The following is a 27,204-nucleotide window of genomic DNA, read 5'->3' on the forward strand; positions in this document are numbered from 1 at the left end:
GCGGCATGCTAAAATATGCTCATTTCCGTCTACATCCGATAACTCGTTTACGAATGTCAGTCTAAAAGGTCTGGCGTTAAGGTCTATTTTTATATTATCTCATATTGTTGTCCTCGGTACACCGAACTCCAAAGCACGTTTGCGTGACGACTTCATACGAGGTCGCTCAATCGAAGCACAGACGCCGGTACATGTTTCTTCTTATGTCTTATTCCTTCCACTTCGCGGCCTGTCTTTAACACTGCCAAAAGCAAAGGCACGTCTTTCTCAATCTGTAAGTGTTGTCTTCCGTAGTGGAACCGTGTTACATTTCTAACAAACTGCGACATGGTCGCGAATTAAAACAGTGACCCAGGAAGCTTACAATGAATTTCTTTTATTTCTGTCAATGATGAATGACCATATGTTTTCTGATCATTGACGGAAATAAAAGAAATTCATCCTCATTAAATCTTCCCTGGAATTCTCCATAATCTGTCTAATTTTCTGCCCTGTGTGTTGTCATTCGTGTACCCACACAGTTGTCACTAAGCGCTGACCATCGGTGTAATTAACCGCTCACTTCTGCCGCGACCACAAATTTAAACTTGACTGAGATTGCGGCTGCTAAAACATGTAAACATGAAATCCAATAACTTACTCTATCAATTAACAATAAGTAACATAGTTACCAAACTACTTAATAATATTTCACACTGAACATGGGTTACAGAGGTAAGAGAACTTCTTGCCCACCGCATACTTGATTTTCTTTTTAGGAAAGTTATATTTTATTTTTGACGCACTTGTTGACTGTTTTCCCACATAATCTTCATCCCGTTCAATCCATTTGGTGAGCCGTGGCACAAGCTTCTTCATGCTTTCTCCGAAGAACTCCCCCGCCAGCTCCTTCCCCACTTTAGAACCTCTTTCTGCACCTATTCGTCTGTTCAAAACTAAATTCCACTCTTGTGTCTTTTGGGACGTCTAAAGATGATCATCTGAGGTTCCAAGCCAGGGGAATTCGGGGTCTGGTTTAAAGCATCCCAATCAGATGAGTCCAAGACGGCCTTGGTGACCAACGCTCCGTAAGCACTTGCGTTGTCGCACAACAAGCACATTTGTTTCTTTAGCGTTCGCCTCCTTTTGAATTGGATACCTCTTCTTAGTGTTTTTACGGTCTCACAATACTCACAATATAGTCGCCCATTTACGGTCTTCCCCTGAGGTATAAATTCAACCAAAGTGATTCCTTTTCGGTGCGTAACCACAGAGGCCATTATTTTCTTGCTCGAAATTGCAATTTCCAATGTCTTGGCAAATGGAGAATTGGCGTGTCTCCACTACGACGACAGTCTTTTCCCGTCAGACGTGCAGTGAGACACCCATGTTTAATCTTGTTCCAACAGAGCTCATAAAATCCTCATTTTCCAGTACAAGTCGTTCAAGAAACTCACGGACACTACTGACCCGAAGCTGCTCTGCCAGCTCTGTCATCTGTTTTGGGACCCATCTTCTACACCTACATCTACATACATACTCCGCAATCCACCATACGGTGCGTGGCGGAGGGTACCTCGTACCACAACTAGCATCTTCTCTCCATGTTCCACTCCCAAACAGAACGAGGGAAAAATGACTGCCTATATGCCTCTGTACGAGCCCTAATCTCCCTTATCTTATCTTTGTGGTCTTTCCGCGAAATGTAAGTTGGCGGCAGTAAAATTGTAGTGCAGTCAGCCTCAAATGCAGGTTCTCTAAATTTCCTCAGTAGCGATCACGAAAAGAACGCCTCCTTTCCTCTAGAGACTCCCACCCGAGTTCCTGAAGTATTTCCATAACACTCGCGTGATGATCAAACCTACCAGTAACAAATCTAGCAGCCCGCCTCTGAACTGCTTCTATGTCCTCCCTCAATCCGACCTGATAGGGATCCCAAACGCTCGAGCAGTACTCAAAAGTAGGTCGTATTAGTGTTCACAGAAGAACCACGTCTTCCCAAAATTCTACCAACGAACCAAAGACGACTATCCACCTTCACAACAACTGCCATTACATGCTTGTCCCACTTCATATCGCTCTGCAATTTTACGCTCAAGTAATGAATCGACGAGGCTGTGTCAAGCGCTACTCAACTAATGGAGCATTCAAACGTTACTGGAGTCTTTTTCCTATTCATCTGCATTAATTTACATTTATCTATATTCAGAGTTAGCTACCATTCTTTAAACCAATCACAAATCCTGTCCAAGTCATCTTGTATCCTCCTACAGCCACTGAACGATGACACCTTCCCGTTCACCACAGCATCTTCAGCAAACAGCCACACATTGCTATCCACCCTATCGAAAAGATCATTCACGTAGATAGAAAACAACAGCGGACCTACCAACTTTCCTGGGCACTCCAGATGATACCCTCTTGCGCACAGTTTCCGGTATCTCAGAGCTTCTGTAAGTGTCTCGTATAAGAGAGTTCCTGAGAGTTGTGGAAATTTCATCTGCTGTCAACTGAGGATCTCCACGAAGAGTTTCCTAGATTTTCTGCACTGTCACTCCAAACGGAAGGTCTCCTCTATTCGTCATGAATATTTGTTCTAGCTCCACTGAACTTGCAACGCCACTTTAACACACTTGTTCTCTTGATAACGCCTTCACCGTGAAGCTTTTTTATTCGCGAAATAAATTGGGTAGGTGTTATTCCTTCGGCTAGTGGGAAGCGGATCGAAGCACGTAACTCGCGCTTGACGGCATTTCTTAGCGACATCTTTCACGCAACTGGGCAGCTTGCGTTACTGTGATGCTCGCTCTGGTCAGGGTATCTCCCTCTACCACTGCCAACAGCCAAGAAACCACAAACGTCACCCGTTAGAGGTGACACTTACTTTCTGAACATGCTCCGTAGGTAAAAAAGTAGGTGTGTGTGCTTGCGTGCGTGTGTGTGTGTGTGTGTGTGTGTGTGTGTGTGTGTTTTGTAAAGACTGAATTACAATGAGCAGTTAACTATAGCACTAAACTACACTGCACAAAATAAGTATCGTTTCCTCGAAACATACTATTTGTCTCTGATTGCACCGCCTAAGTTAGAAATGTAGCTCAAAAATACCTGTAACCTTCCTATGTAGTGGTGGAAAAGTGATGAGTCCTGTGACATGGACCTCAGGCTCGGCGATGCTTCAAACAGTGAGGTGTCGACATACGAGAAAAAAAAGGCCGGAGTAAAGATGTTTATGGGAAGTGTTAAGATGGGTTAAATATGATACATTGGCACCGGATTTCATCAAAATTCTGCCCAACGCCATCGGGGACGTGTCACACGATGGGAATGTTGTCCCACCACATTTTACACCTCATTTTGATGCGACACCCAGCGTCAAAATCACGCGGTTTTCTTCTAGGTATCCACCATTTTTGACACATCGCCGATCAGAATAAACACGAACAAGCATCATTACAGGTTGACATGAAAGGCTTCAATGCAACCACCCGTTTTTCTGGGGCGTTGATTGACACACATTTCACCGTCGAAAACGGTAGATGACAGTGCGATGAGCGACACGACGACTTTCTTGACAGTCTTTGACACTGTGACACCCCCTAACGTTTAGACCCTTCTCTAAGCACATCAAGGGCCAGCAACCAAACTGAAAGTGATCGCACCCCTTTGAATTGCAGCGCAACCGCAGTTGTTGCTCCCGTATATAGTCTGGTACACCACGTGTGTGAAATCTTATGGCACTTAGTTGCTTAGGTCATCAGTCCCTAAGCTCACACACTACTTAACCTAAATTATCCTAAGGACATACACACGTACCCGTGCCCGAGGTAGGACTCGAATCTCCGCCATGACTGCAGCGCCTAAAACCGCTCAGCTAATCCCGCGCGACTACGCAAGTACACCAAGAGCGGTTCAAAACCATTCGGCGACGTCTGGACGTGACCCGAAGCAGCAAAGGGTGTTTTTGCAATATTTGCAACAAACCTAAATTCGAAATTATTACTTTTAAGCATGCAATCGTACTTCTGAGTATAGTAGGATCCTCCAGTGGCTTGCAGACTAGCATTTATCAGTACAGTATTTTTTCCAAGTAACGAATCAAAAGTCTAAGAATGCACAAAGGCTACAAAATAGTAAACTTCAGTAAAGAATTCATGAAATTTTGTTTTTGTTTTCTTTCAACTTGGTTCAAATGGCTTTGAGCACTACGGGACTTACCATTTGAGGACATCAGTCCCCTAGGACTTACAACTACTTAAACATAACTAACCTAAGGACATCACACACATCCATGCACGAGGCAGGATTCGAACCTGCGACCGTAGCAGTCGCGCGGTAACGGAAGAAAGCTCCTAGAACCGCTCGGCCACAAAGTACGGGCCGGCTAGAGTGGCCGTGCGGTTCTAGGCGCTACAGTCTGGAACTGCGAGACGGCTACGGTCGCAGGTTCGAATCCTGCCTTGGGCATGGATGTGTGTGATGTCCTTAGATTAGTTAGGTTGAAGTTCTAGGGGACTGATGACCTCAGGAGTTGAGTCCCATAGTGCTCAGGCTCAGAGCCAGTTGAACCACAAAGGCCGGCTTTATTTTCATTGCAGCGGATAAATTCTCAAACATTTTATACATGGTCAAGATTGAACATATATTTTGCTATACACGTAATGTCTTTCCCTGTTTGCTTCGAAAGTGATTAAATGAACACTTTTATTTTCTAACCGTACATCGATCGGGACTAATTTACCTTTTTGTTGCCTGTATTCCTTTTGGTCAGAACTTGTCTTCAGCTCTGGAACTGATATGCCTACATCAGTCCATCAGTCCCTGAGAAATATTTCACGTAAGCTACATAAATAAAACCATTCCAGCCAGTTCACAGTACAGTTCATAGCCACTTTTTGGATCTTCTTTCCAACCCTTAAGCAGGTGTAAGTCTGCGGTTTCTTTCATACCTTCCATATTACAACTACAGTCCGTTACAAGATAAGGGCACTGAAGTTCCTTTTTAGTGCTAGTCTACTGGTTTCTGGACATAAAAATTATTTCTGTCCCATGGTAGTCCACTGTTTTGTAGTATTTTACGAAAATACGCAATCCCACAGGATGATATCCTATAATCAAAGTGACCTTTCTCCATTTCTTTAGAGGTGAAAGATTAGATGGGAAACTTTCCCTGTTAATTCTCATTGTGCCAGAAGCCCAAGTTATCATGGACCAGTCACCAGTATTGGCTCCAAAACGTCTTCAGCAAACTGAAAACTACCGTTCCTCACAAAAACGTAACTTACTAATTCCCTCTCCAGAGCTTCATTTCTCCCTTGACAAACAGCAGTGGGCCGGCCGCTGCGACAGAGCTGTTCTGTTCGGAACCGCGATACTGAGTTGGTCGCAGGTTCGAATCCTGCCTTGGGCATGGATGTGTGTGATGTCCTTAGATTAGTTAGGTTGAAGTTCTAGGGGACTGATGACCTCAGGAGTTGAGTCCCATAGTGCTCAGGCTCAGAGCCAGTTGAACCACAAAGGCCGGCTTTATTTTCATTGCAGCGGATAAATTCTCAAACATTTTATACATGGTCAAGATTGAACATATATTTTGCTATACACGTAATGTCTTTCCCTGTTTGCTTCGAAAGTGATTAAATGAACACTTTTATTTTCTAACCGTACATCGATCGGGACTAATTTACCTTTTTGTTGCCTGTATTCCTTTTGGTCAGAACTTGTCTTCAGCTCTGGAACTGATATGCCTACATCAGTCCATCAGTCCCTGAGAAATATTTCACGTAAGCTACATAAATAAAACCATTCCAGCCAGTTCACAGTACAGTTCATAGCCACTTTTTGGATCTTCTTTCCAACCCTTAAGCAGGTGTAAGTCTGCGGTTTCTTTCATACCTTCCATATTACAACTACAGTCCGTTACAAGATAAGGGCACTGAAGTTCCTTTTTAGTGCTAGTCTACTGGTTTCTGGACATAAAAATTATTTCTGTCCCATGGTAGTCCACTGTTTTGTAGTATTTTACGAAAATACGCAATCCCACAGGATGATATCCTATAATCAAAGTGACCTTTCTCCATTTCTTTAGAGGTGAAAGATTAGATGGGAAACTTTCCCTGTTAATTCTCATTGTGCCAGAAGCCCAAGTTATCATGGACCAGTCACCAGTATTGGCTCCAAAACGTCTTCAGCAAACTGAAAACTACCGTTCCTCACAAAAACGTAACTTACTAATTCCCTCTCCAGAGCTTCATTTCTCCCTTGACAAACAGCAGTGGGCCGGCCGCTGCGACAGAGCTGTTCTGTTCGGAACCGCGATACTGAGTTGGTCGCAGGTTCGAATCCTGCCTCGGGCATGGATTTGTGTGATGTCCTTACGTATGTTAGGTTTAAGTAGTTCTAAGTCTAGGCGAGTGATGAACTCACATGTTAAGTCCCTTTGGGCTTACACCCATTTGAACAATTTTTGAAACAGCAGTGGCAAGCGTATAGCATTTCTGGTGTGCAATGTGCCACTTTGGAACGGTGTCTTACAGTCTTCATTGAGTTGCGTTGTTCCACTGAATGTTTCCCACTGAAGAAAATGAGTAAGTCGTATACGTTTCCTCCAAGTTCTGTCAATTTCTGTGCCAGGCACCTTTCTACTTTGGCAAGGTGTTTAGAGTAAGTAACCATTTATTAATTGCTTATCGAATTTCTATACAGTTTTAGTAAACCGATTTAGAGCTCTATTGGTGCACATTGTATTAAACTTCTAACAAAAATTCCGTAAGAACCTAAAGCTTTTTCAAAAATTGAGTAACAACCTTAAGCTGCAGGATTATTGGCGTCGGCTGCGAAATTGTTTTTCGTTTTCATTTCCTACTACCTCCAGTACATCACAGTCATCTGCAAAATCTTCTACAGGAGCTGAGTTTGTTTCGCGTTGTCAACGCACGAAAAGTGGTTAATTTCTGAGAAACAACATTTACAGTAGAAAGAAACGTGCTAACACTAAAATGAGCGTGACCTTTCCGCAACTGGATCTACGCAATTGGATCGACAAAGTTAGCAGAACACAACAAAAACTCTATTAAATTGCGCTTGTGCAGCAGTAGACGTGTAGCAGTAGACCATGGAGATATTATGAGAAGCCGCTACAGTCATTGCTCTGAGGCTAGCGCCGCCATGTCAGTAAGACCCAGACATTAGCAAACCGATGCTTGAGTTGTTTTACGTTCTTAGTTTCTGACGTATCGGCACAACAGTTGTTTTTAATAAAACACCGTATCAGGAAAGCATTTTATACGTTTTTCTAAAGGCATATTTGATGCACTAACGTCCGTAGCTCGTGGTCGTGCAGTAGCGTTCTCGCTTCCCGCGCCCGGTTTCTCGGGTTCGATTCCCGGCGAGGTCAGGGATTTTCTCTTCATCGTGATGACTGGGTGTTGTGTGATGTCCTTAGGTTAATTAGGTTCAAGTAGTTCTAAGTTCTAGGGGACTGGTAACCATAGATGTTAAGTCCCATAGTGCTCAGAGCCACTTGAACAATTTTTTTATATACTAATACGACGCATTCGGCCTGTTTAATGCAAATTTCTTTTCGTTATGCTTTTAGAATAAATAAGGAGCGAAGTATGTGAGATGAAAAGGCTGCTTTCGCAATCAAACATTCTCCTTAATACGGAATAACGAAACCATCTACGTCGTTTTCCCGAAAATGCTAACAACATATTTCGCTGCGTCTCGACGAATTGCAGTAACTCCTTCTCATAGCGTACAACAAGAGCACTTTTCGATTTGTACTGATAGAAAACCTAAAGTCATATTACAGAACTAGAACTACTTCAGTAACAGTAACTAGCGGAACTACAGTTCCCATAAATAAAAGAAAATATCGACTGAACGCGTCCACTTACGACTGAAATGTAATTTCTTTACACTTAAGGCTATAATCAGAACGACCAGTACACTTATAAATTATGCAAGCTTGCATTTTTGTTAAAACACTTCCACCGTAGGCAATGTTGGGCCCTACTAACACGGCGGACTTCGGCTTGAAATTTGTAACGTCAGGGCAAGTTCTCGTACACTTCCATGTAGTAGACAAAAATGTATGCTCCGCCAGACGGTACTGAAAAGTAACACACCCTCTGCGCTTTATTTCGTGAATAATAACTACAGATTTAACGACACAAGTGTGACACATCTTTTATCACAACTACGTTAGTAGACACAAAAATTGCTAACAAAATTAATTACATCTCCCCAAAGTCAACTTGCAGTCACCAAAGACTATCGAAATAGCAAAAAGAACTACAACACAGTGAAGTGCTTCAAATTCGAGACAAACATGCATTTAAACGTACGACCACTCCAGGGTGTGTGGAATATGTGTGCTAACGGAATAAACAATGATCGAAATGGGTGGTTATTAGAAGTACCAACAGCCAAAAAAGGGTCATGGTGACCTGGATGTCATGGGCTGTAGATTTTAATAGTATTTTGAAATGTAATAGATCAAACACTTCAGCAGTTATTGGAATGAAACTTCAACAAATAAATATATCGTCTCCTCTATGTGAAAAAATTTAAAAAGCGTGGAATACATAGTGCAGTGAATATTGATTTTTATCTAACATACTGAATTACACGTTATTTTTGTTTTAGACTCTGTACGTCCACACTGTTCAAAATAAAAGCCCGGAAAAAATGTATCCCTTTTTTATTACATTGTTTTTACAGTAAATCAGTAATATTTACCAATCTGTTGTTTCATATACTTTTAAACATGTTTTTAGAAGTCAATTTTTAAGGGCGTGTAATCCGCTTCAGCTTAAAATATTTCATAAACTGTTGAATAAAGTTCTTCACTGTGTAGGAAAGCACAATGTTACTGTTATTAATGCATTTTTTTACGCTGAATATTGTATGAAATAATGATACCCAAGTATGTAAAAACGTTGATTACGGGAAATCGAAACTAAAGATTTACATATCATTTTTTTCTCAATGATTACATGTTAATAACTTCCAACCACGTAATCTTGTTTCTGACAGTCCTTTTCATCTTCTTTAGTTCTCTTTCTTTTCTTTGTTGTTCCGGCCTCCATTGTCATGCATTCAGCAACTTTTCCATCGTCAACGAGACGTTGCTGTCCACTAGTAGCACATCACTTTTCATATTGTCCAAAGTTTTTATGCACAGTCTGCTCCTGTTACTCCATCATTAAAGCAGTTATGGCAGTCCATTGTACCAATCTGAAAAGCTGACATTGCGACAAAAACAGGTTTTGGCAAGTTTTCCCAAATTCAAGAATAGAATCTCTCATTCGGTTTGTGAGTCGATGGGCATGAAAAGGAAGCAGCGGTTGGGAAGGGAGTGAGACAGGGTTGTAGCCTCTCCCCGATGTTATTCAATCTGTATACTGAGCAAACAGTAAAGGAAAAAAAAAGAAAAAAATCGGAGTAGGCATTAAAGTCCATGGAGAAGAAATAAAAACGTTGAGGTTCACCGATGACATTGTAATTCTGTCAGACACAGCAATGGACTTGGAAGAGCAGTTGAACGGAATGGTCAGTGTCTTGAAAGAAGGATATAAGATGAACATCAACAACAAAAAAACCGAGGATAATGGAATGTAGTCGAATTAAGTCGGGTGATGCTGAGGGAATTAAATTAGGAAGTGAGACACTTAAAATAGCATAGGAGTTTTGGTATTTGGGGAGCAAAATAACTGATGATGGTCGAAGTAGAGAGGATATAAAATGTAAACTGGCAATGGCAAGGAAAGCGTTTCTGAAGAAGAAAATTTTTGTTAACATCGAGTATAGATTTAAGTGTCAGGAAGTCGTTTATGAAGGTACTTGTGTGGAGTGTGGCCATGTATGGAAGTGAAACATGGACGATGAACAGTTTGCACAAGAAGAGAATAGAAGCTTTCGAAATGTGGTGCTACAGAAGAATGCTGAAGATTAGATGGGTATATCACATAACTAATGAGGAGGTACTGAATAGAATTGGGGAGAATAGGAGTTTGTGGCACAACTTGACAAGAAGAAGGGACCGGTTGGTAGGACATGTGCTGAGGTATCAAGGTATCACCAATTTAGCATTGGAGGGCAGGGTGGAGGGTAAAAATCGTAGAGGGAGACCATGAGATGAATACACTAAGCAGATTCAGAAGGATAGAGCAGCATGGAGAGCTTCATCAAACCAGTCTCAGGACTGATGGCAACAACAAAAACGTTTTTCAGTAGTTGATAATATTGAAGGTCTCTATGTACTGGCTATAGATCTAGCATAACAATGTCTCACATGGGGTTTGCCTGTAACGACACGCTGTAGAAAAAGTTTTGTGTGGGACAGTAGGACGATAGGTGGGCATTCACGGACAACATATGTTTTAGAACGGCATTTAAACGCGAAAATGATGAGGTACTATATGTAAAAGTATATATAGTCAGAATCAGGATTAATCACAGATTATTATTAAATTATTTTAAAAAAATAACTTTTTGGGCTCTCGTGACGTCCAGGAGCCCTAAGCAAAAATGTAATTTGTCGTCTTTCTTATACCGGAACGTCTCATTCTCAAGGTCTTTGGTGGCGAATGTCGATAAATGGCCCAAGGCACGCTCCTGGAATCCGTCTCTGTCCCGCGTCCCTGTTACTCGTATCCCCAGCGCTGCGTGAATATTTCATACTTTTCTGCCGCCATAATTCACATGCTACGCCAGACTAATGTAGTCTTTACATTAGACGGCCCGTGGCAGGCGCACGTGATCCTCTGTTATTTATGGACACAACTCCCGAAGTCGTTTACCGAGGACTATGCTTAGGTGGTGGGCGTCGGTTGCAAAGTGTATTCGAGAGCCAGGAGCGAAGCCAGTACCTTGCTAGATACGGTTCTCGTTTAGATGGTCTCTTTGGAAAGTTAGAACAGTGTGCATCAAACTCCCTCCCTTACCGTACCATAGAGAATTAGATCCGGGTTGAGATATAAGATGCCTTACCTGTTTAGCACCTCAATTGATTCCATATACAAGGGTTAGAAAATATGTCAACACCGCGAGAAATGTACGCTTGAACATAAACGCAGATGCTAGCCAAGCTTCCTGGGTGCGCTTTGACCACATACGGCATTTGTGTAATCTCCTCAATAGACTACAAGTGTCGGTATGGTCAGAACATTGTTCTGAGTAGTTGTGAGTGCATTATGTCGTAGCTAATTGAATTGTAACACGTGCAGATTGTTGGTGCTCATATGGTGGTTGCTTCCGTAACCAAGGGAGCCACCTTGTTGGAGATTTGAGATCTAAATTCCATAGAAAGAAAAGTACAATCCGAACAGACTTTAAAGGCCGCCAAGTCATCCTTGGTCCTTAGGGAAAGAGGACAAGAAGTATAAAACTCACTGAAGAACTGAATGTGACAGTCACGAATCCTGTCGGCATCAAAATAGTACGAAGGGAACTCCATAAGCAGGGCATTAGAGGGAGAGATGGACTTTCAAAATCACTTATCAGTGATGCAAACGTCCGTAGCTAGAACAGATATTTCTGAAGCCATAAAACATGGTCTGTGGAACAATATAAGAATGTCGCTTGGACGGATGAGTCTTTCTGCACCCTCTTCCCAACTTCTTTTGTCGTGTATACAGCCCAAGAGTGAAATATTGCGAGTGTTCGGTGATGATCTGCAGAGCTATATCGTAGCACACAATGGGCCCCATGGGTATTTTCAGGATGGGATTACTGACAAGGTTTATGAGCTCATTTCGGCTGATCAAGTCCATTGCATGGTGCATTGTTTGTTCCCAAATGGTGATACAAGTTCGCTGTTCACACACATTGCATCCTTCAGGACTGGTTTTGTGGGCACGAGGATGACCTGTCGCATCTGTCTTGGCAATCACAATCACCAGATTTCACTATTATGTAACCTCAGTAATCTACTTTGGAGAGAAGGGCTTATGATTGCTCTCCACTTTAATTACCATCACCTGAACTCGTCATTATTTTGCAGAAAGAATGGTATAATGTTCCATTGAAAACCATACTGACACGAAATATTAAAACTTGTATATACAAAATTGTATTGTTTATACAGCTACGCCCTTAAAGGAGTTATGAGGTCTAACGGCACGCGATCTGTAATTCATTTCCGGTGTTGTCGTCTCATGGCTACGTGGATTTTATTTTTACCACGTTATCTTTTTCACAGAGCACTGAAAGACCTGAGTCGAAACAAGGCCCAGGGAGTAGACAACATTCCATTAGAACTACTGACAGCCTTGGGAGAAACAGTCCAGACAAAACTCTACCATCTGGTGAGTAAGATATATGAGACAGGCGGAATTCACTCAGACTTCAAGAAGAATATAATAATTCCAATCCCAAAGAAAGCAGGTGTTGATAGATATGAAAATTAACGAACTATCAGTTTAATAAGTCATAGCTGCAAAATACTAACGCAAATTCCTTACAGGCGAATGGAAAAACTGGTAGAAGCCGACATCTGGGAAGTTCAGTTTGTATTTCGTGGAAATAATAGAACACGTGAGGCAATAATGAACCTACGACTTATCTTAGAAGAAAGATGAAAGAAATGCAAACCTGCGTTTCTAGCATTTGTAGATTTAGAGAAAGCTTTCGACTATGTTGACTGGAATACTCTCTTTCAAATTCTGAAGGTGGCAGAAGTAAAATACAGGGAGCGAAAGGCTATTTACAATTTGTACATAAAGCAGATGGCAGTTATAAGAATCGAGGGACATGAAACGGAAACAGTGGTTGGGAAGGGAGTGAGAAAGGGTTGTAGCCTCTGCCTGATGCTATTCAATCTGTATATTGTGCAAGCAGTAAACGAAACAAAAGAAAAATTCGGAGTAGGTATTAAAATCCATGGAGAATAAATAAAAACTTTGAGGTTAGCCGATGACTTCGTAATTCTGTCAGAGACAGCAAAGGACTTGGAAGAACAGTTGAACGGAATGGACAGTGTCTTGAAAGGAGGGTATGAGATGAAAATCAACAAAAGGAAAACGAGGATAAAGGAATGTAGTTGAATTAAGTCAGGTGATGCTGAAGGAATTAGGTTAAGAAATGAGACACTTCATGTAATAAGTGAGTTTTGCTATTTGGGTGGCAAAATAACTGATGATGGTCGAGGTAGAGAGGACATAAAACGTAGACTGGCAATGGCAAGGAAAGCGTTTCTGAAGAAGAGAAATTTGTTATTATCGAGTATAGATTCAGATGTCAAGAAGTCGTTTCTAAAAGTATTTGGATGTAGTGTAGCCATGTATGGAAGTGAAACATGGGCGATAAATAGTTTGGACAAGAAGAGGATAGAAGCTTTCGAAATGTGGTGCTACAGGAGAATGCTGAAGATTAGATCGGTAGATCACATAACTAATGATGAGGTATTGAATAGAATTTGGGAGAAGAGGAGTTTGTGGCACAACTTGACTAGAAGAAGGTATCGGTTGGTAGGACATGTTCTGAGGAATCAAACGATCACCAGTTTAGTATTGGACGGCAGCGTGGAGGGTAAAAATCGTAGAGGGAGACCAAGAGATGAATACACTAAGTATATTCAGAAGGATGTAGGCTGCAGTAGGTACTGGGAGATGAAGAATCTTGCATAGGATAGAGTAGCATGGAGAGCTGCATCAAACCAGTCTCAGACCACAACAAACAACAATGTATATATTTTAGTGTTTTCCCCTACCCTAAATTGAATGATGGGGCTGAGTGGTGTCTGGATTAGCTCAAGCAGGTAACTTAATCTTCCACCATACTTGCTCCGGACACTGCGAGAGGGCTGTACAAGCAATGATCACACGCACGGCACAGCGGACACACCAGGAACCGCGGTGTTGGCCGTCGAATGGCGCTAGCTGCGCAGCATTTGTGCACCGCCGCCGTCAGTGTCAACCAGTTTGCCGTGGCATACGGAGCTCCATCGCAGTCTTTAACGCTGGTAGCATGCCGCGACAGCGTGGTCGTGAACCGTATGTGCAGTTGACGGACTTTGAGCGAGGGCTTATAGTGGGCGTGCGGGAGGCCGGGTGGACGTACCGCCGAATTGCTCAACACGTGGGGCGTGAGGTCTCCACAGTACATCGATGTTGTCGCCAGTGGTCGGCGGAAGGTGCACGTGCCCGTCGACCTGGGACCGGACCGCAGCGACGCACGGATGCACGCCTAGACCGTAGGATCCTACGCAGTGCCGTAGGGGACCGCACCGCCACTTCCCAGCAAATTAGGGACACTGTTGCTCCTGGGGTATCGGCGAGGACCATTCGCAACCGTCTCCATGAAGCTGGGCTACGGTACCGCACACCGTTAGGCCGTCTTCCACTCACGCCCCAACATCGTGCAGCCCGCCTCCAGTGGTGTCGGGACAGGCGTGAATGGAGGGACAAATGGAGATGTGTCGACTTCAGCGATTAGAGTCGCTTCTGCCTTGGTGCCAATGATGATCGTATGCGTGTTGGGCGCCGTGCAGGTGAGCGCCACAATCAGGACTGCATACGACCGAGGGACACTGGGCCAACACCCGGCATCATGGTTTGGGGAGCGATCTCCTACACTGGCTGTACACCTCTGGTGATCGTCGAGGGGACACTGAATAGTGCACGGTACATCCAAACCGTCATCGAACCCATCGTTCTACCATTCCTAGACCGGCAAGGGAACTTGCAGTTCCAACAGGACAATGCACGTCCGCATGTATCCCGTGCCACCCAACGTGCTCTAGAAGGTGTAAGTCAACTACCCTGGCCAGCAAGATCTCCGGATCTGTCCCCCATTGAGCATGTTTGGGACTGGATGAAGCGTCGTCTGACGCGGTCTGCACGTCCAGCACGAACGGTGGTCCAACTGAGACGCCAGGTGGAAATGGCATGGCAAGCCGTTCCACAGGACTACATCCAGCATCTCTACGATCGTCTCCATGGGAGAATAGCAGCCTGCATTGCTGCGAAAGGTGGATATACACTGTACTAGTGCCGACATTGTGCATGCTCTGTTGCCTGTGTCTATGTGCCTGTGGTTCTGTCAGTGTGATCATGTGATGTATCTGACCCCAGGAATGTGTCAATAAAGTTTCCCCTTCCTGGGGCAATGAATTCACGGTGTTCTTATTTCAATTTCCAGGAGTGTATTTGTTTCAGCTCTTTGGAGTATGATTTAAAACTGTTACTGCTTTCATTGTTCACATATGCACTGGGCGTTTTCGTAGCTCGACTACCGAATAACAGAAAATTGTAGTGAATCTTGTACATTCTCTTAATACTGTTTCTCTAATTTTATGGGATTTAAAACTCATCTGTGCAGAAGTTTCTTTAAATTTTTAAAATAATTACCTGAAGTATCATTTCAGTTGCGTGGCTCATTAAGAACTTTATGGTGGTTCTTACGACGCCTATTTTGGAAGACAGCAAAATAATTCTGTGTTGACTGAAATAGTATGTATCGTAGTTGTTCAGTTGTTCTGTATTGTCAGTATCGTTCGATTGCTGTTCAGGCGGATAAACGTTGCAGCAAATCTTTCTCCTTTCTGCGTTACTGAGTTCCGCGCCTTATGTCTCATAACTCTATGCTCCCTACGCCTCAGAGAAACATGAAAATCTCAACAGAGCTAGGAGGCATAAAGAGCGGAAAAAATAGATCATAAGCTTGGCATTCAACTCTCTTCGAAAATCTTAATAGAACTACCGTTTAAAATACATTTCAGTAGAATGATAAATGACTGATCAGTGGATCCTTGGTATAATATCGTTTACGGAAAGCCTCTCACACTGCTGGTTGGATTAGGAGGTCAGAAGGCACGAAACTTTTTTCTGAACACCACCCCTACGGCTGCCGATCTGCCAATACGAGCGACTGTTTTCGGATCCGTGTTTGCGCGAATTACGGTTTGTTTGCGTGCGACCGGATCAGCCGCCGCGAGCTCTGCGTCTGTTTCACGGGGTGCCGCCACGCGTTACGCCTGACCTCTGGCGGGTCTAGTTACTATTTATCTTAACTTAACCCGGCGGTATTATGGGGCCATGAGTGCACGCCACAGGTCCAGGAGAATAATCACTGCATACTGTCTATATGTAAATCAGGGCTGTGTCGGTATCGACTTGTTTAACGAGTAATGCATGCTGCCAGCTGTCGCAGGTAATACGTAATTAACACTGAAAAGGCGATGAGTTAGCTAATGAAAGTGACGGAAAAACAATTTTTTTCTTTAACATCAGTTACTACCTAAAAGCATTCTGTGGAGTGTGCCTCTTCTCGATTTAAAATTACTTCGTGTCTCCCTCGATACAAGCGGCCTGATATTAAATTTCATTTTCTCTGGTTTTCACTAAATACCTGTGTGTGACTTTCACATTCAGGCTCATTCCTCCTATGCTTCACCCTACTCTGCATCGTTATCGAATTGTGATCCGAGTCTTTATCTGCTCCTGGGTACGCCTTACAATCCAATATCTGATTTCAGAATCTCTGCCTGTGGATGATGTAATCTACCTGAAATCTTCCTGTTTCTCCCGACCTTTTCGAAGTATAAAGCTTCTTCTTATGATTCTTGAATAGAGTATTCGCTTTTATCATCTGAAATTTATTGGAGAACTCAATTGGTCTTTCTCCTCTCTCATTCCTACTACCAAGCCCATATTATCCCATAACTCTTTCCCCTACTACTTAACCTACAACCGCATTCAAATTCCACATTAATATTAGATTTTCATGTCCGTTTACCTACTGAACTGCCTGTTCAGCATCTTCATATACTTTCTCTATCTCTTCAACTTCCGCTTGCGACGTTGACATGTATACCTGAGCTACTGCTGTCCGTGTTGGTTTGCTGTCGATTCTGATGAGGACAACTATATCACTGAATTGTTCGCAGTAACTCACTCTATGTACTACCTTTCTATTCATAACGAATCCTATTCCCATTATACAATTTTCTGCTGCTGTTGATGTTACCCTATACTCATTCACCGGCAGGAGTGGCCGAGCGATTCTAGGCACGTCAGTCTGGAACCGCGCGGCCGCTACGGTCGCAGGTTCGAATCCTGCCTTGGGCATGGATGTGTGTGATGTCCTTAGGTTAGTTGGGTTTAAGTAGTTCTAAGTTCTAGTGGAGTGATGACCTCAGAAGTTAAGTCCCATAGTGCTCAGAGCCATTTTTATACTCATTCAACCAGAAATGCTTGGCTTCTTCCCATTTCGCTTCACTGTCGCCCACTATATCTAGAATTCATTACAGTATTCTAAATCTGGTAGGAATCGCGATTGAGACCTGTGGAGAATGTAAATCATTCTTGTACCAGATTCAGCAGTGGGATTAAAATTCAAGGTGAATGGATATCAATAATACGATCCGCTGATGACATCAGTATCCTGAATGAAAATGAAGAATTACATGATCTGCTGAATTGAATGAACAGTGTAACGAGTACAGGATACGGATCGAGAATAAATCGGGGGAAGACGAAAGTTATGAGAAGTAGCAGAAATGAGAATAGTGAGAAACTTAACATCAGAAGTGATGGTCTCTAAGTAGATGGAGTTAAGGATGTCTACTACCTAGGCAACAAAATAACAAGTGATGGACGGAACAAGTACAGACGAATGTTAAAAATTATGTGGAGTGATAAGATAACGAATGAAGAGGTTCTGCACAGAATCGTTGAGGATAGAAATATATGGAAAACTCTAACAAGGGATGGGAAGGGTTGATAGGCCATCTGCTAAGACATCAGAGAATGACTCCCATAGCACTAGAGAGAGCTGTAGAGGGCAAAAACTGTAAACGATAACAGAGATTGGAACACATGAAACAAATAACTGAGGAGTCAGCTTGCAAGTATTACTATGGGATGATGAGGCTGGCACAGGAGAGGAATTCGTGGAGGGCCGCATCAAACATTCAGAAGATGGTTTAAAAACAGATTCTGAATTCAGGTTGAATCTTTCTTTAACTTCCTTCGTCAGCGAGTGGTCTGCCGTTTTGGTATTGCAGTTAAGTTGTGTATTTTAAATGGATTTAATTTTTATATGGAATTATTTTTTGAAATTATGTCAGTTATTAGTTGTGATTTACAGTAATTGAAAGCAATGGCACAATAGGTCATGTAAGCTAACTAAAACCATCCTTTATCTTTCGGCTTTTTCCAAGTATACCTCCACCTCTTGTGATGCTTAAATAGAGTATTCGCTATTGCCACCTAATATTTATGGCCGAATTCTGTTGGTCTTCCTCATCTATCATTGCTGCTCCCAAGCCCATATTTTCCTATTTGAAGAGTGTTATTTTCCTTTTTGATGATTTTTAATACATCTCTAATTAGCTTAAGGACTTTTAATTTAATAATTAAGTGTACTCAACGCACAAGCGTGTGGCTTATGTACCGTTGTTTGTGTGAAATACACTGCGATTTTTTTTAATTTTTTTTTATTTTTTTTTTTATTTTTTTTGCTGAGTGTTGGCCTTGTGGTTTACGCCACCGCCACCGCCATCCCTGAGTCCTCATAGTTCCGAAACATCGTAAATCTGTCTAATATGCGTGTTTGGTTCACAAGCAGACTATAAGTTTACATAAAAGCGCTTGTATCATATCTATATTTTTAGAGAGCCGCAGTTAATTTTCTGGTCTATAGCTCTGCTGCTGAATTAGATACGGATCTGAGTGACTCCTTCAATAACACGACTGAGGTCTCACATCATTCAGTTTCAAGGACTATCATTTGCTGATTGACAATAAACATAAACATGATTTTTATTGATAGATATTAACAAAGAGAATAAGAGATTAAGCTCAGTTAAGTGTGGAACGATAATTAGTTTGCAGAAAAAAAACGTGGACAGACTAATTGGGCAATTCAGCTGAACGAGAAGGCAAGTACAGAAACTGATGAAACTGTTTGTATGTTGTTGGCGATTTCATGTGAAATATTTTACTCATATACAAAGAAAAAATGAGTTCCTTAAAACTAGTAACGTGAACGTGTTAAAAAGCTACATAAAATGGGAGAAATAATGCACAAGTACACTGGGTTGACTCTTATACTGCTCATAATCTCTTTTTCTTAAATTTTTCTTTAGCTAACCCCAGTCTGGTTTAAACCCAAGTAAAATTCTCAAAATATTAATTCATTACACATTCAATAACTATCTAATACATATAGGCTGTTTATATCAGTTTCCCGCTGACAGAACGACTCATTTCAGCAGGCGCGCTGGTTGGGTAACTTGGTGTACCATTCACCCCCAAGCCATGTAGATAGGTCAGAGCGAACCGAACTGTTCTCTTTTTCAATCCAATCCGCATCCCTGAGCCGTCATTCATTTTAGAGGAAGGGTTACGGTCATAGCAAGAACAATCTTTTTCGGCGTTTTGTTCATTTACGTCAGAAAATTAATTTGCACTGCCATTTCCCTCACGAAATGACGGGAAGCAAACAGCTGTCTGTCAAACAAATATAAGTGGCTTCCTTCAGGTGTGTAAATTAACAGTGCTTCAAAGGACAAACTTGCTCTGTAGAAAGCAAAGATTTATTGAGGAAAAGAACGAAACCTGCATAGGAGCTGAGAAACTGTATACCGAAATGAGAGCTTTTTATGTACCGCGATGCCACTACAAAAACGAGCTCTCTTATCACCAGGGTGTAATAAGGCAAAGGAGAAATGTATAATGCAACATTTAGACGATACTTTTAACACACTACTATGAATGGCATTACCGCTGAAGAAGCTGAAGAAGCAAGGGTGCAATGCTTAGAATTGATCATCAGTTATATGAGAAATAGAGAACCGCTTCTGAGCGAACAAGGACAGCCAGGAAAAGGCGAGAGCGAAGCAGGTATGAGATACAGTAAATTGATGTTTTTCAGCTACCCATTTACAGGTCATATTTTAATCACATATAGATTAGAAAATGAAAGATAAATTCTTTACTCATTCAAAGCTTGAACTTTTCAAGTTTTTTGGTAAGTAGAAGGGAACTACCTGCGTAGGACGAGGGTGCTCTATTTTCTACATGCATGCAGTGTTCACAATATTCGATAAAGAACTTTCAGAAAGCAAAACACTAAACCAGAAAGAGCTACATATCGCGGGAATCAGACTGGTGACAGCAATTCTGCAGTAGCGAAAACTACCGCTATACAAATTTCTCTGGACTCTCCTTCAATCCCTTTCAGACCATTTACCCCATCCCACACTTCACTGATTTTTTTCTCCCTATAGGCGTGTTGTCCTAGAGGTCTCAATCAAGGTACCAGAGACACGAAAAAGTTCTACCTTCTTTCCGAAAATTAATGTTTAGCAGCTCTCTTAAAAACAAAAACAAATTATTCGTTCTATCAAAGTAAAATGTAGGTCATTCTTCAGAAAAAATTCTTGAAAATAAAATCTTCATACTAACCAAAACAAAAATCTTTCTGCGACGTTAATATGTTTTTATGGCACCCTAAATGACGTTAAAACTCCATTACTCATCGAATTCCACTTGGAATCGACCTTTAAGTGATACATACAAACTGTAGCGTGGGTACCTAATGTTAAGTGCCCTCTGAAGTAAGCTCCACAGACTAAACACCGTATCACTTAACAAACTGAACTACAATAAGGAGATGGACATAATTATTTAGACAGCAATAAATAAAGCATACCAAGAGTCCCTCCTAACGAAACTGATCAATAAAGTCCAGAAAAACACAAAAATAAAAAAGCAAAAAGACCATATAGATCCAAAATACTATAAACACACTACGTAGCAAGGGCACAGTGCAGAAATTCAACAGAGAAGATCATTTACACTCACATATGGAAATAAATTGACCCACAAAACAGGAAATATCCACAAGAAAATGGTTCAAATGGCTCTGAGCACGATGGGACTTAACAGCTATTGTCATCAGTCCCCTAGAACTTAGAACTACATAAACCTAACTAACCTAAGGACAGCACACAACACCCAGTCATCACGAGGCAGAGAAGTAATATCCACAAGAAACAAGAAATAAAGAAAAACATGCTTAAGTAACAGCTCCATACGGACACGTCCGAAAAAGGAATATTAAACTCTCATATGCAAAAAAAAATCTGGCATTCATCAAATCCAGTGCAACAGCTGTGATGCTCTATACCTAGGTCAGACAGCCAGAACTTTTGAAATAAGATACGAGAAACACAAAAGTGCATGGAAATATTCCACCAGCCATTTGACATTTTCGAAACGTCTCCAGCAAGAAAATCACCACCCTACAATAACAGAAAATGTAATGAAAATAATCTGCAGGCCGTAGTGGCCGTGCGGTTCTAGGCGCTACAGTCTGGAACCGCGTGACCGCTACGGTCGCAGGTTCGAATCCTGCCTCGGGCATGGATGTGTGTGATGTCCGTAGGTTAGTTAGGTTTAAGTAGTTCTAAGATCTAGGGGACTGATGACAGCAGCAGTTAAGTCCCATGGTGCTCAGAGCCATTTTTTTTAAATAGTCGATTTGGAAACAATAAGTATCTTCTAAAGCTACAAGACAATTCCCACATGTCATAAATGATCAGACACACATCAAGAACAAGATGTTATTTACTGTAGCAAAAGAACAACCCCACTCGACACCACGAAATAATATCACAATCTACGCAATATCGCCACCTTAGATCACACATCACTGTAACATTGCAAAGGACTAATCCACTTACACAGTAGTAGGACACGTTAGAGCCCTTCACACACACACACACACACACAAGCGCGTGCCCACAGGCTGACTCACGGTAGTCGGAAGTACGAACACTCACACTCACAGAGATATAGTAGACGCTGCCACCAATGCAAAACAAACAGAAGATGAATGCATACTACAATAGCAAAACGGAACACAAAAAATGGTTATATGACCGTGGTTATACACAACACAAAATTTTGAATGTACACTGCCGGAAAAAAGTTAGTACACTCTTCCAATTCACTCAAGATCTGTTATTTTAACAGTGTATTTGGAGTAAATGCAATGATTACATTTACCCATCAATAGCACATGTGATATTGTATCAGGTATCGACCTAAGCTGCAGTAACCATATTAGTATGTGGTGTGGTCGCCATGGACGGCAATGCAGATACTAAAACTTGCATCCAGTCGATCGTACAGATAGTGAATTCTGTCCTGAAATAAGCTATGCCACACCTGGTCGCTCTCTTCACGTAGTTCTGTAAGATTAGTTAGCTAACGAGTCGCACGAGTCACTTCTTGTCCCGTAATATCCCACATGTGATCGATTGCACACAAGAACGGAGATAATACTGGCCAGAAAAATTGCTGACTGTTTTGCAAAACGTATTGTGTTTCATGGGCAGTACGTAAGCAAGCAATACCCCGCAGGAGCAACACGTCACCTCCCTGTCGTAAGAAAGACAAAAGAATGGGTCTAACAGCGCTATGCACTTTCCTAGCGCTGGTTAGCGTCACCTCCACAAAAACCAAAGAGTGAACGAGCAGTAGCTTATGAAACCACAGGTCATAAAGAAGAGGATGGGACCACTGTGTCTTAGACAAATGCACTTTGTGAGACAGCACTCGTACATACAAAAGAACATGGATGTAGACAGAGTCTGCCTTCATCGCTACAGACTATAGAGAACCATTCCACATCTTGAAAGTGGTCCTCCGATGGCACCAGACGATCCGTGTATGTCGATTCTGTAGCGTGAGTAGAAGATGGGCTAGAAGTGTGTGTGTGTGTCCAAGGCCAACTGTTAATAACTGGTTCGCCAAGGTTCGTGGTGACACGCCTCTGTGCTGTGGTAGCTGTACGCTCTACCGCCGTTGTCCTTACAATACGACGCTCCTGGCCCCCGTCTCTGCTGCGTGGACGTCCGGAAACTCGTCTAGTTGTGTGAGAATGTTCACATGACCACTGATACCAGCATCGTTGCCCAAAGGACGCAGCCATCCTATTTTTGTAGCAATTCTCCGAAAAGTCCATCCCATCACTTGGAAGGCCGCAGTTTCACACCGTTATTCAGTCGATTGTAGGATGCATGACAGCATCTCTGTACCATGGTTGCTTACTTGCTTCACTCGTTTCAATCACACTGAGCTGTCTGACTGTGAGCAGTACCTATTAACAGGTAAACACGGATGGCACTCTGGTAGCTGTGACACTGCGCTATCTGATGGCATTATCAGTTCATTTACTACTCCCCATCCCCAACCTATCTGGAGTCTGTCTTCATTATAACAAAATCGACTTCGTCTTTCCAGGTGTATTAATTTCTTTCCATCAGTGTCTCTCCGGTTAGCGAATGTGCTAGAAACTAACACATATACGTGAAGAATAGTGAGCAGTGACGGCTCGTTTTCCGAGCAGTTATAACGTTGCTTACAGGCCCGACCCATTTTCTTGTCACGCCACGGCATTGCGATTCAGGCTGGTTGCGGTTGGCTCTTCGCTTAGAGGATGTTTCAGACAGGGTATTGACGGACGGTGGGGCGATGAGAGTTGTGTGTGAATGGTGAATGTAACATTACAGGGCCTGATCGGCGGTCGCTCTTCTAAGTGGGCAGCTGGTTGTATGTGGCCGTGTTGGTGTGGAGTGTTGGGCTCTATGCTGTTGCGACTGACTTTCTTCTGATGTGGGCGTCGTGACCACATTCAATTTCCCTAATAATCGCCCGTGCTACGTTATTCCTGGCAATTGTCCTCCTGCGCTGGACTTGCTCCCGTTCGCTTGGTTTGCCCGATGTTCTCCTTCACTCCGTACTCAAGTTACTAATTACCCCTCCCCATCCCAGTGAACTCTCCTTATGCATGATACACTGAAGCGTCAAGCAAACTATTATAGGCATGCGCATTCAAGTACAGATATATTTAAACAGGCAGAACACGGCGATGCGGTCAACAACAAGTGTCTGACGTGGTTTTACGTCAGTTACTGTGGCTACAAAGCTATCAAGATTTAAGGGAGTCTGAAAGTGGTGTTATAGTCGGCGCACGAGCAATGGGACACAGCATCTCCGAGGTAGCGAAAAACTGGGGATTTCCCCGTACGACCATTTCTGAAGTGTACCATGAATATCACGATCTAATAAAACATCAAATCTCTGACATCGCCACGATCAGAAAAAGTTCTTTCAAGAATGGGACCAACGACGACTGAAAGGAATCATTCAACGGGTCAGAAGTGCAACCTTTCCACAAATTACTGCAAATTTCAGTGCAAGGCCATCAACAAGTGTCTGCGTGCGAACCATTCAACGAAACATCATCCATATGGGCTTTCGGAGCCGCAAGCCCACTCGTGTACCCTGCACGATAAAAAGCTGTGCGCCTCGCCTGGGCCCGTCAAAACCGAGATAGGACTGTTGATGAATCAAATCATATCTGGTCTGACGTTAAGTATTAAGTAGCTGCAGTAAAAGTGGTTAACAGAGAATGGTAGGTTAAGATGAGGGAAATAATTTTTTTAGCAAATGGAGAGAAGCCTTAAGGCCCATTGATAAATATCTATAACGTTGAACTTATTTCTAGCATTACAGTTCCACGAAAATTTTCTTTCAGGAATACAATGTCGCAGCCATGAAGACTCGTTTACGGCAACACTGACCAAACGTAACTGGACAGAATTAATCTTCAAGGAACTTTAAAAGCGTTAACGGGAGATGCTAGGTAACTGAACGCAAAATGGTTCAAACTTGGTGAAAGTGCGTCAGGATTTACGTGAGCTACGTGACATTAGTAATTGTTTTGAAGGATATTAAGCTTAAACTCAGAGAGCTTTACGGTGCAATTGCCAACCAAAATTTCAGGTTAAATGTATAGTACAGGACATTGCTACACAACGTCGCTTAGATTTACTTAAGCGGTATTTAGAAGCAGTCAGTTGCATTAAATCATATACAGTTGAAATATGAATTACCAAAGAAGTGCAAACACATAATTCCAAAGATTACGGGAAACCAATTAGCGCCAAAAGCCGACCAAATATAAAGACGGAATCTACTAAGCCCGGTGGGCAGAATCGGCAAATTAGCATATCATAAGATAATTATAACGCAGGTGGCTACTTCGGAAAGTAGCAAATGACAGGTAATGCGGAATAACTATAATCAGCTGGTCAGCTGTCATGCCAAAATACACTGAGGGGAAAAGGATCTCAACACCAAGAAAGAGATGTGCGACTTAAAATGAAGTCGGTAGGCAAGTTTGTACATCTGAAATGTGGCGTCTAAGTCAGGAGGACGTCATTTTCAATATTTCTCTGACTTTGAACTTGGTCGTGTGACAGGGCTGCGAGAAGGAGGATGTCCCTTCTGCGAGACTGCAGAAATACTTGGCAGGAATGTAGGCAATGTACATGACTGCTGGCAGTGGTGGTCATAGTCTCAAGAAAGCCGGGCTCCAGATGGCCACGTGGCACTACTGAAAGGGAAGACTATCGTGTTCAGCGTGTCGTACTGCGTCTGCAGCAGCAGTCTGACCTGCAGTTGGCACCATGGTGACAATTCGAACTGTTACAAATCGGTTACTTCAAGGACAGCTCCGAACCCGAAGCCCCGTAGCGTGCATTCCACTGACCCCAAACCAACGCCATTTGCGGCTTCAGTGGTGTCAAATGAGAGCTCGTTGGAGTAGGCTGGTTCTGCCTCGAAGCCACTAATGGCCACGTGTTGATCAGTTGGAGGCCAGCTGAGGGACTGCAATCAACCTGTCTGTATGGTAGATGCACTGGACCTACACCTTGAGTTGATTGAGGGCCGGCCGCGGTGGTCTCGCGGTTCTAGACGCGCAGTCCGGGACCGTGGGACTGCTACGGTCGCAGGTTCGAATCCTGCCTCGGCCATGGATGTGTGTGACGTCCTTAGGTTAGTTAGGTTTAAGAAGTTCTAAGTTCTAGGGGACTAATGACCACAGCAGTTGAGTCCCATAGTGCTCAGAGCCATTTGAACCATTTTTTGATTGAGATCTCGTACGAAAGCTCGCGCAGTCTCGTGGTTATCCCGTGCACCCTGACTGCAAATCTGTAACTCAAACTCCAGGTGTCCTGATGTGCTGCCATTCATGAAGAGCAATACAGGGTTTTTTTCCAGCAGGGAATTAACATAATTTGAAACTCAATGAAAGCTGGAGATAGGCGCATGTGAGATTCTATTTCGGAAATCGTTAGAGGATTTAATAGTCCGAGGTCCACAGTGTCAAGAGTGTGCCGAAAATACCAAATATGACGCATTATCACTCACTACAGACATTGCAGTAGCCGACTGCCTTCACTCAACCCGGCGAGGAAGTGGTAGGGTCAATTTGACCCTGCTAATTTTGTTTTGTTGGCAGTTCTTTGTTGGGCAGTTGCACATTCTCGAAGTTCTCAGTAGCTATAATTATGAACTCCCCTCCCTAATGCGTGCAATTACTCAGTCGGCTGCCGTATGTGGAAGGAGATAAAAGAGTGCAAACGGTAAGAGGGTATTTTTGACCCTTCCTCAACGGCGAAGTAGTATTTCTGTGCCATTTTTCAGATTTTGTTCGTAGATGTTTCGTGGTTTTTTGGTGTTTTTAGTCAAAATGAACAACGAAGAACTGAGGCTCAAATTATACGTCGTTGGCTGGGGGAATTATCAGAAAGTGAAAACAACTTTAAGACAGATGTCAGTGAAAATGAAGATTGTGTAAGTGAGTGCAGTGGGCTAGATGCAACTGAAGACAGGGGCAAAGAAGATAATGTACCACTAAATGAACTACAAAATACTGCCCTCAATGCTGCGTTACCAGATTTAATCGAACGATAGAAAAATCAGGTACACAGTCCGTTTTATTTTGGCAAAAATGAATCCATATGATGTAAAAATCCACCTCAGCAACAATTTCGGACCCATTCTGAACATATCTGCAGGAGTGAGTTTAGTGGAAGGATTAGCAAAGACAGAGCTTGAATGCTCGAGTCTGTTTTGCAATGAAAACATGCTTGCAAATTGCAGAAAGGAGAGCAGCTTGTGAAGTAGTTACAAATCACTATTTTATGAAGGAAATAACCATGAGCGACCTGAAGGCTTGTTGTGCATTGCTGGATTTTACCGATCTGGGCGGCAGAACACCGTTGACGTTTGGGCTTCAGACGGAACAGGCGTTGAAATATTTCAGCTGACAATGACATGGCAACGTTTCCGTTATATCCAAAGCTATTTTCCTTTGACAAAAAATCCACACGTCAAGAAATAAAACGTCAGGCCAACTCAGCGC

Source organism: Schistocerca gregaria, chromosome 6, assembly GCF_023897955.1.
Source record: "Schistocerca gregaria isolate iqSchGreg1 chromosome 6, iqSchGreg1.2, whole genome shotgun sequence".
NCBI lineage: Eukaryota > Metazoa > Arthropoda > Insecta > Orthoptera > Acrididae > Schistocerca > Schistocerca gregaria.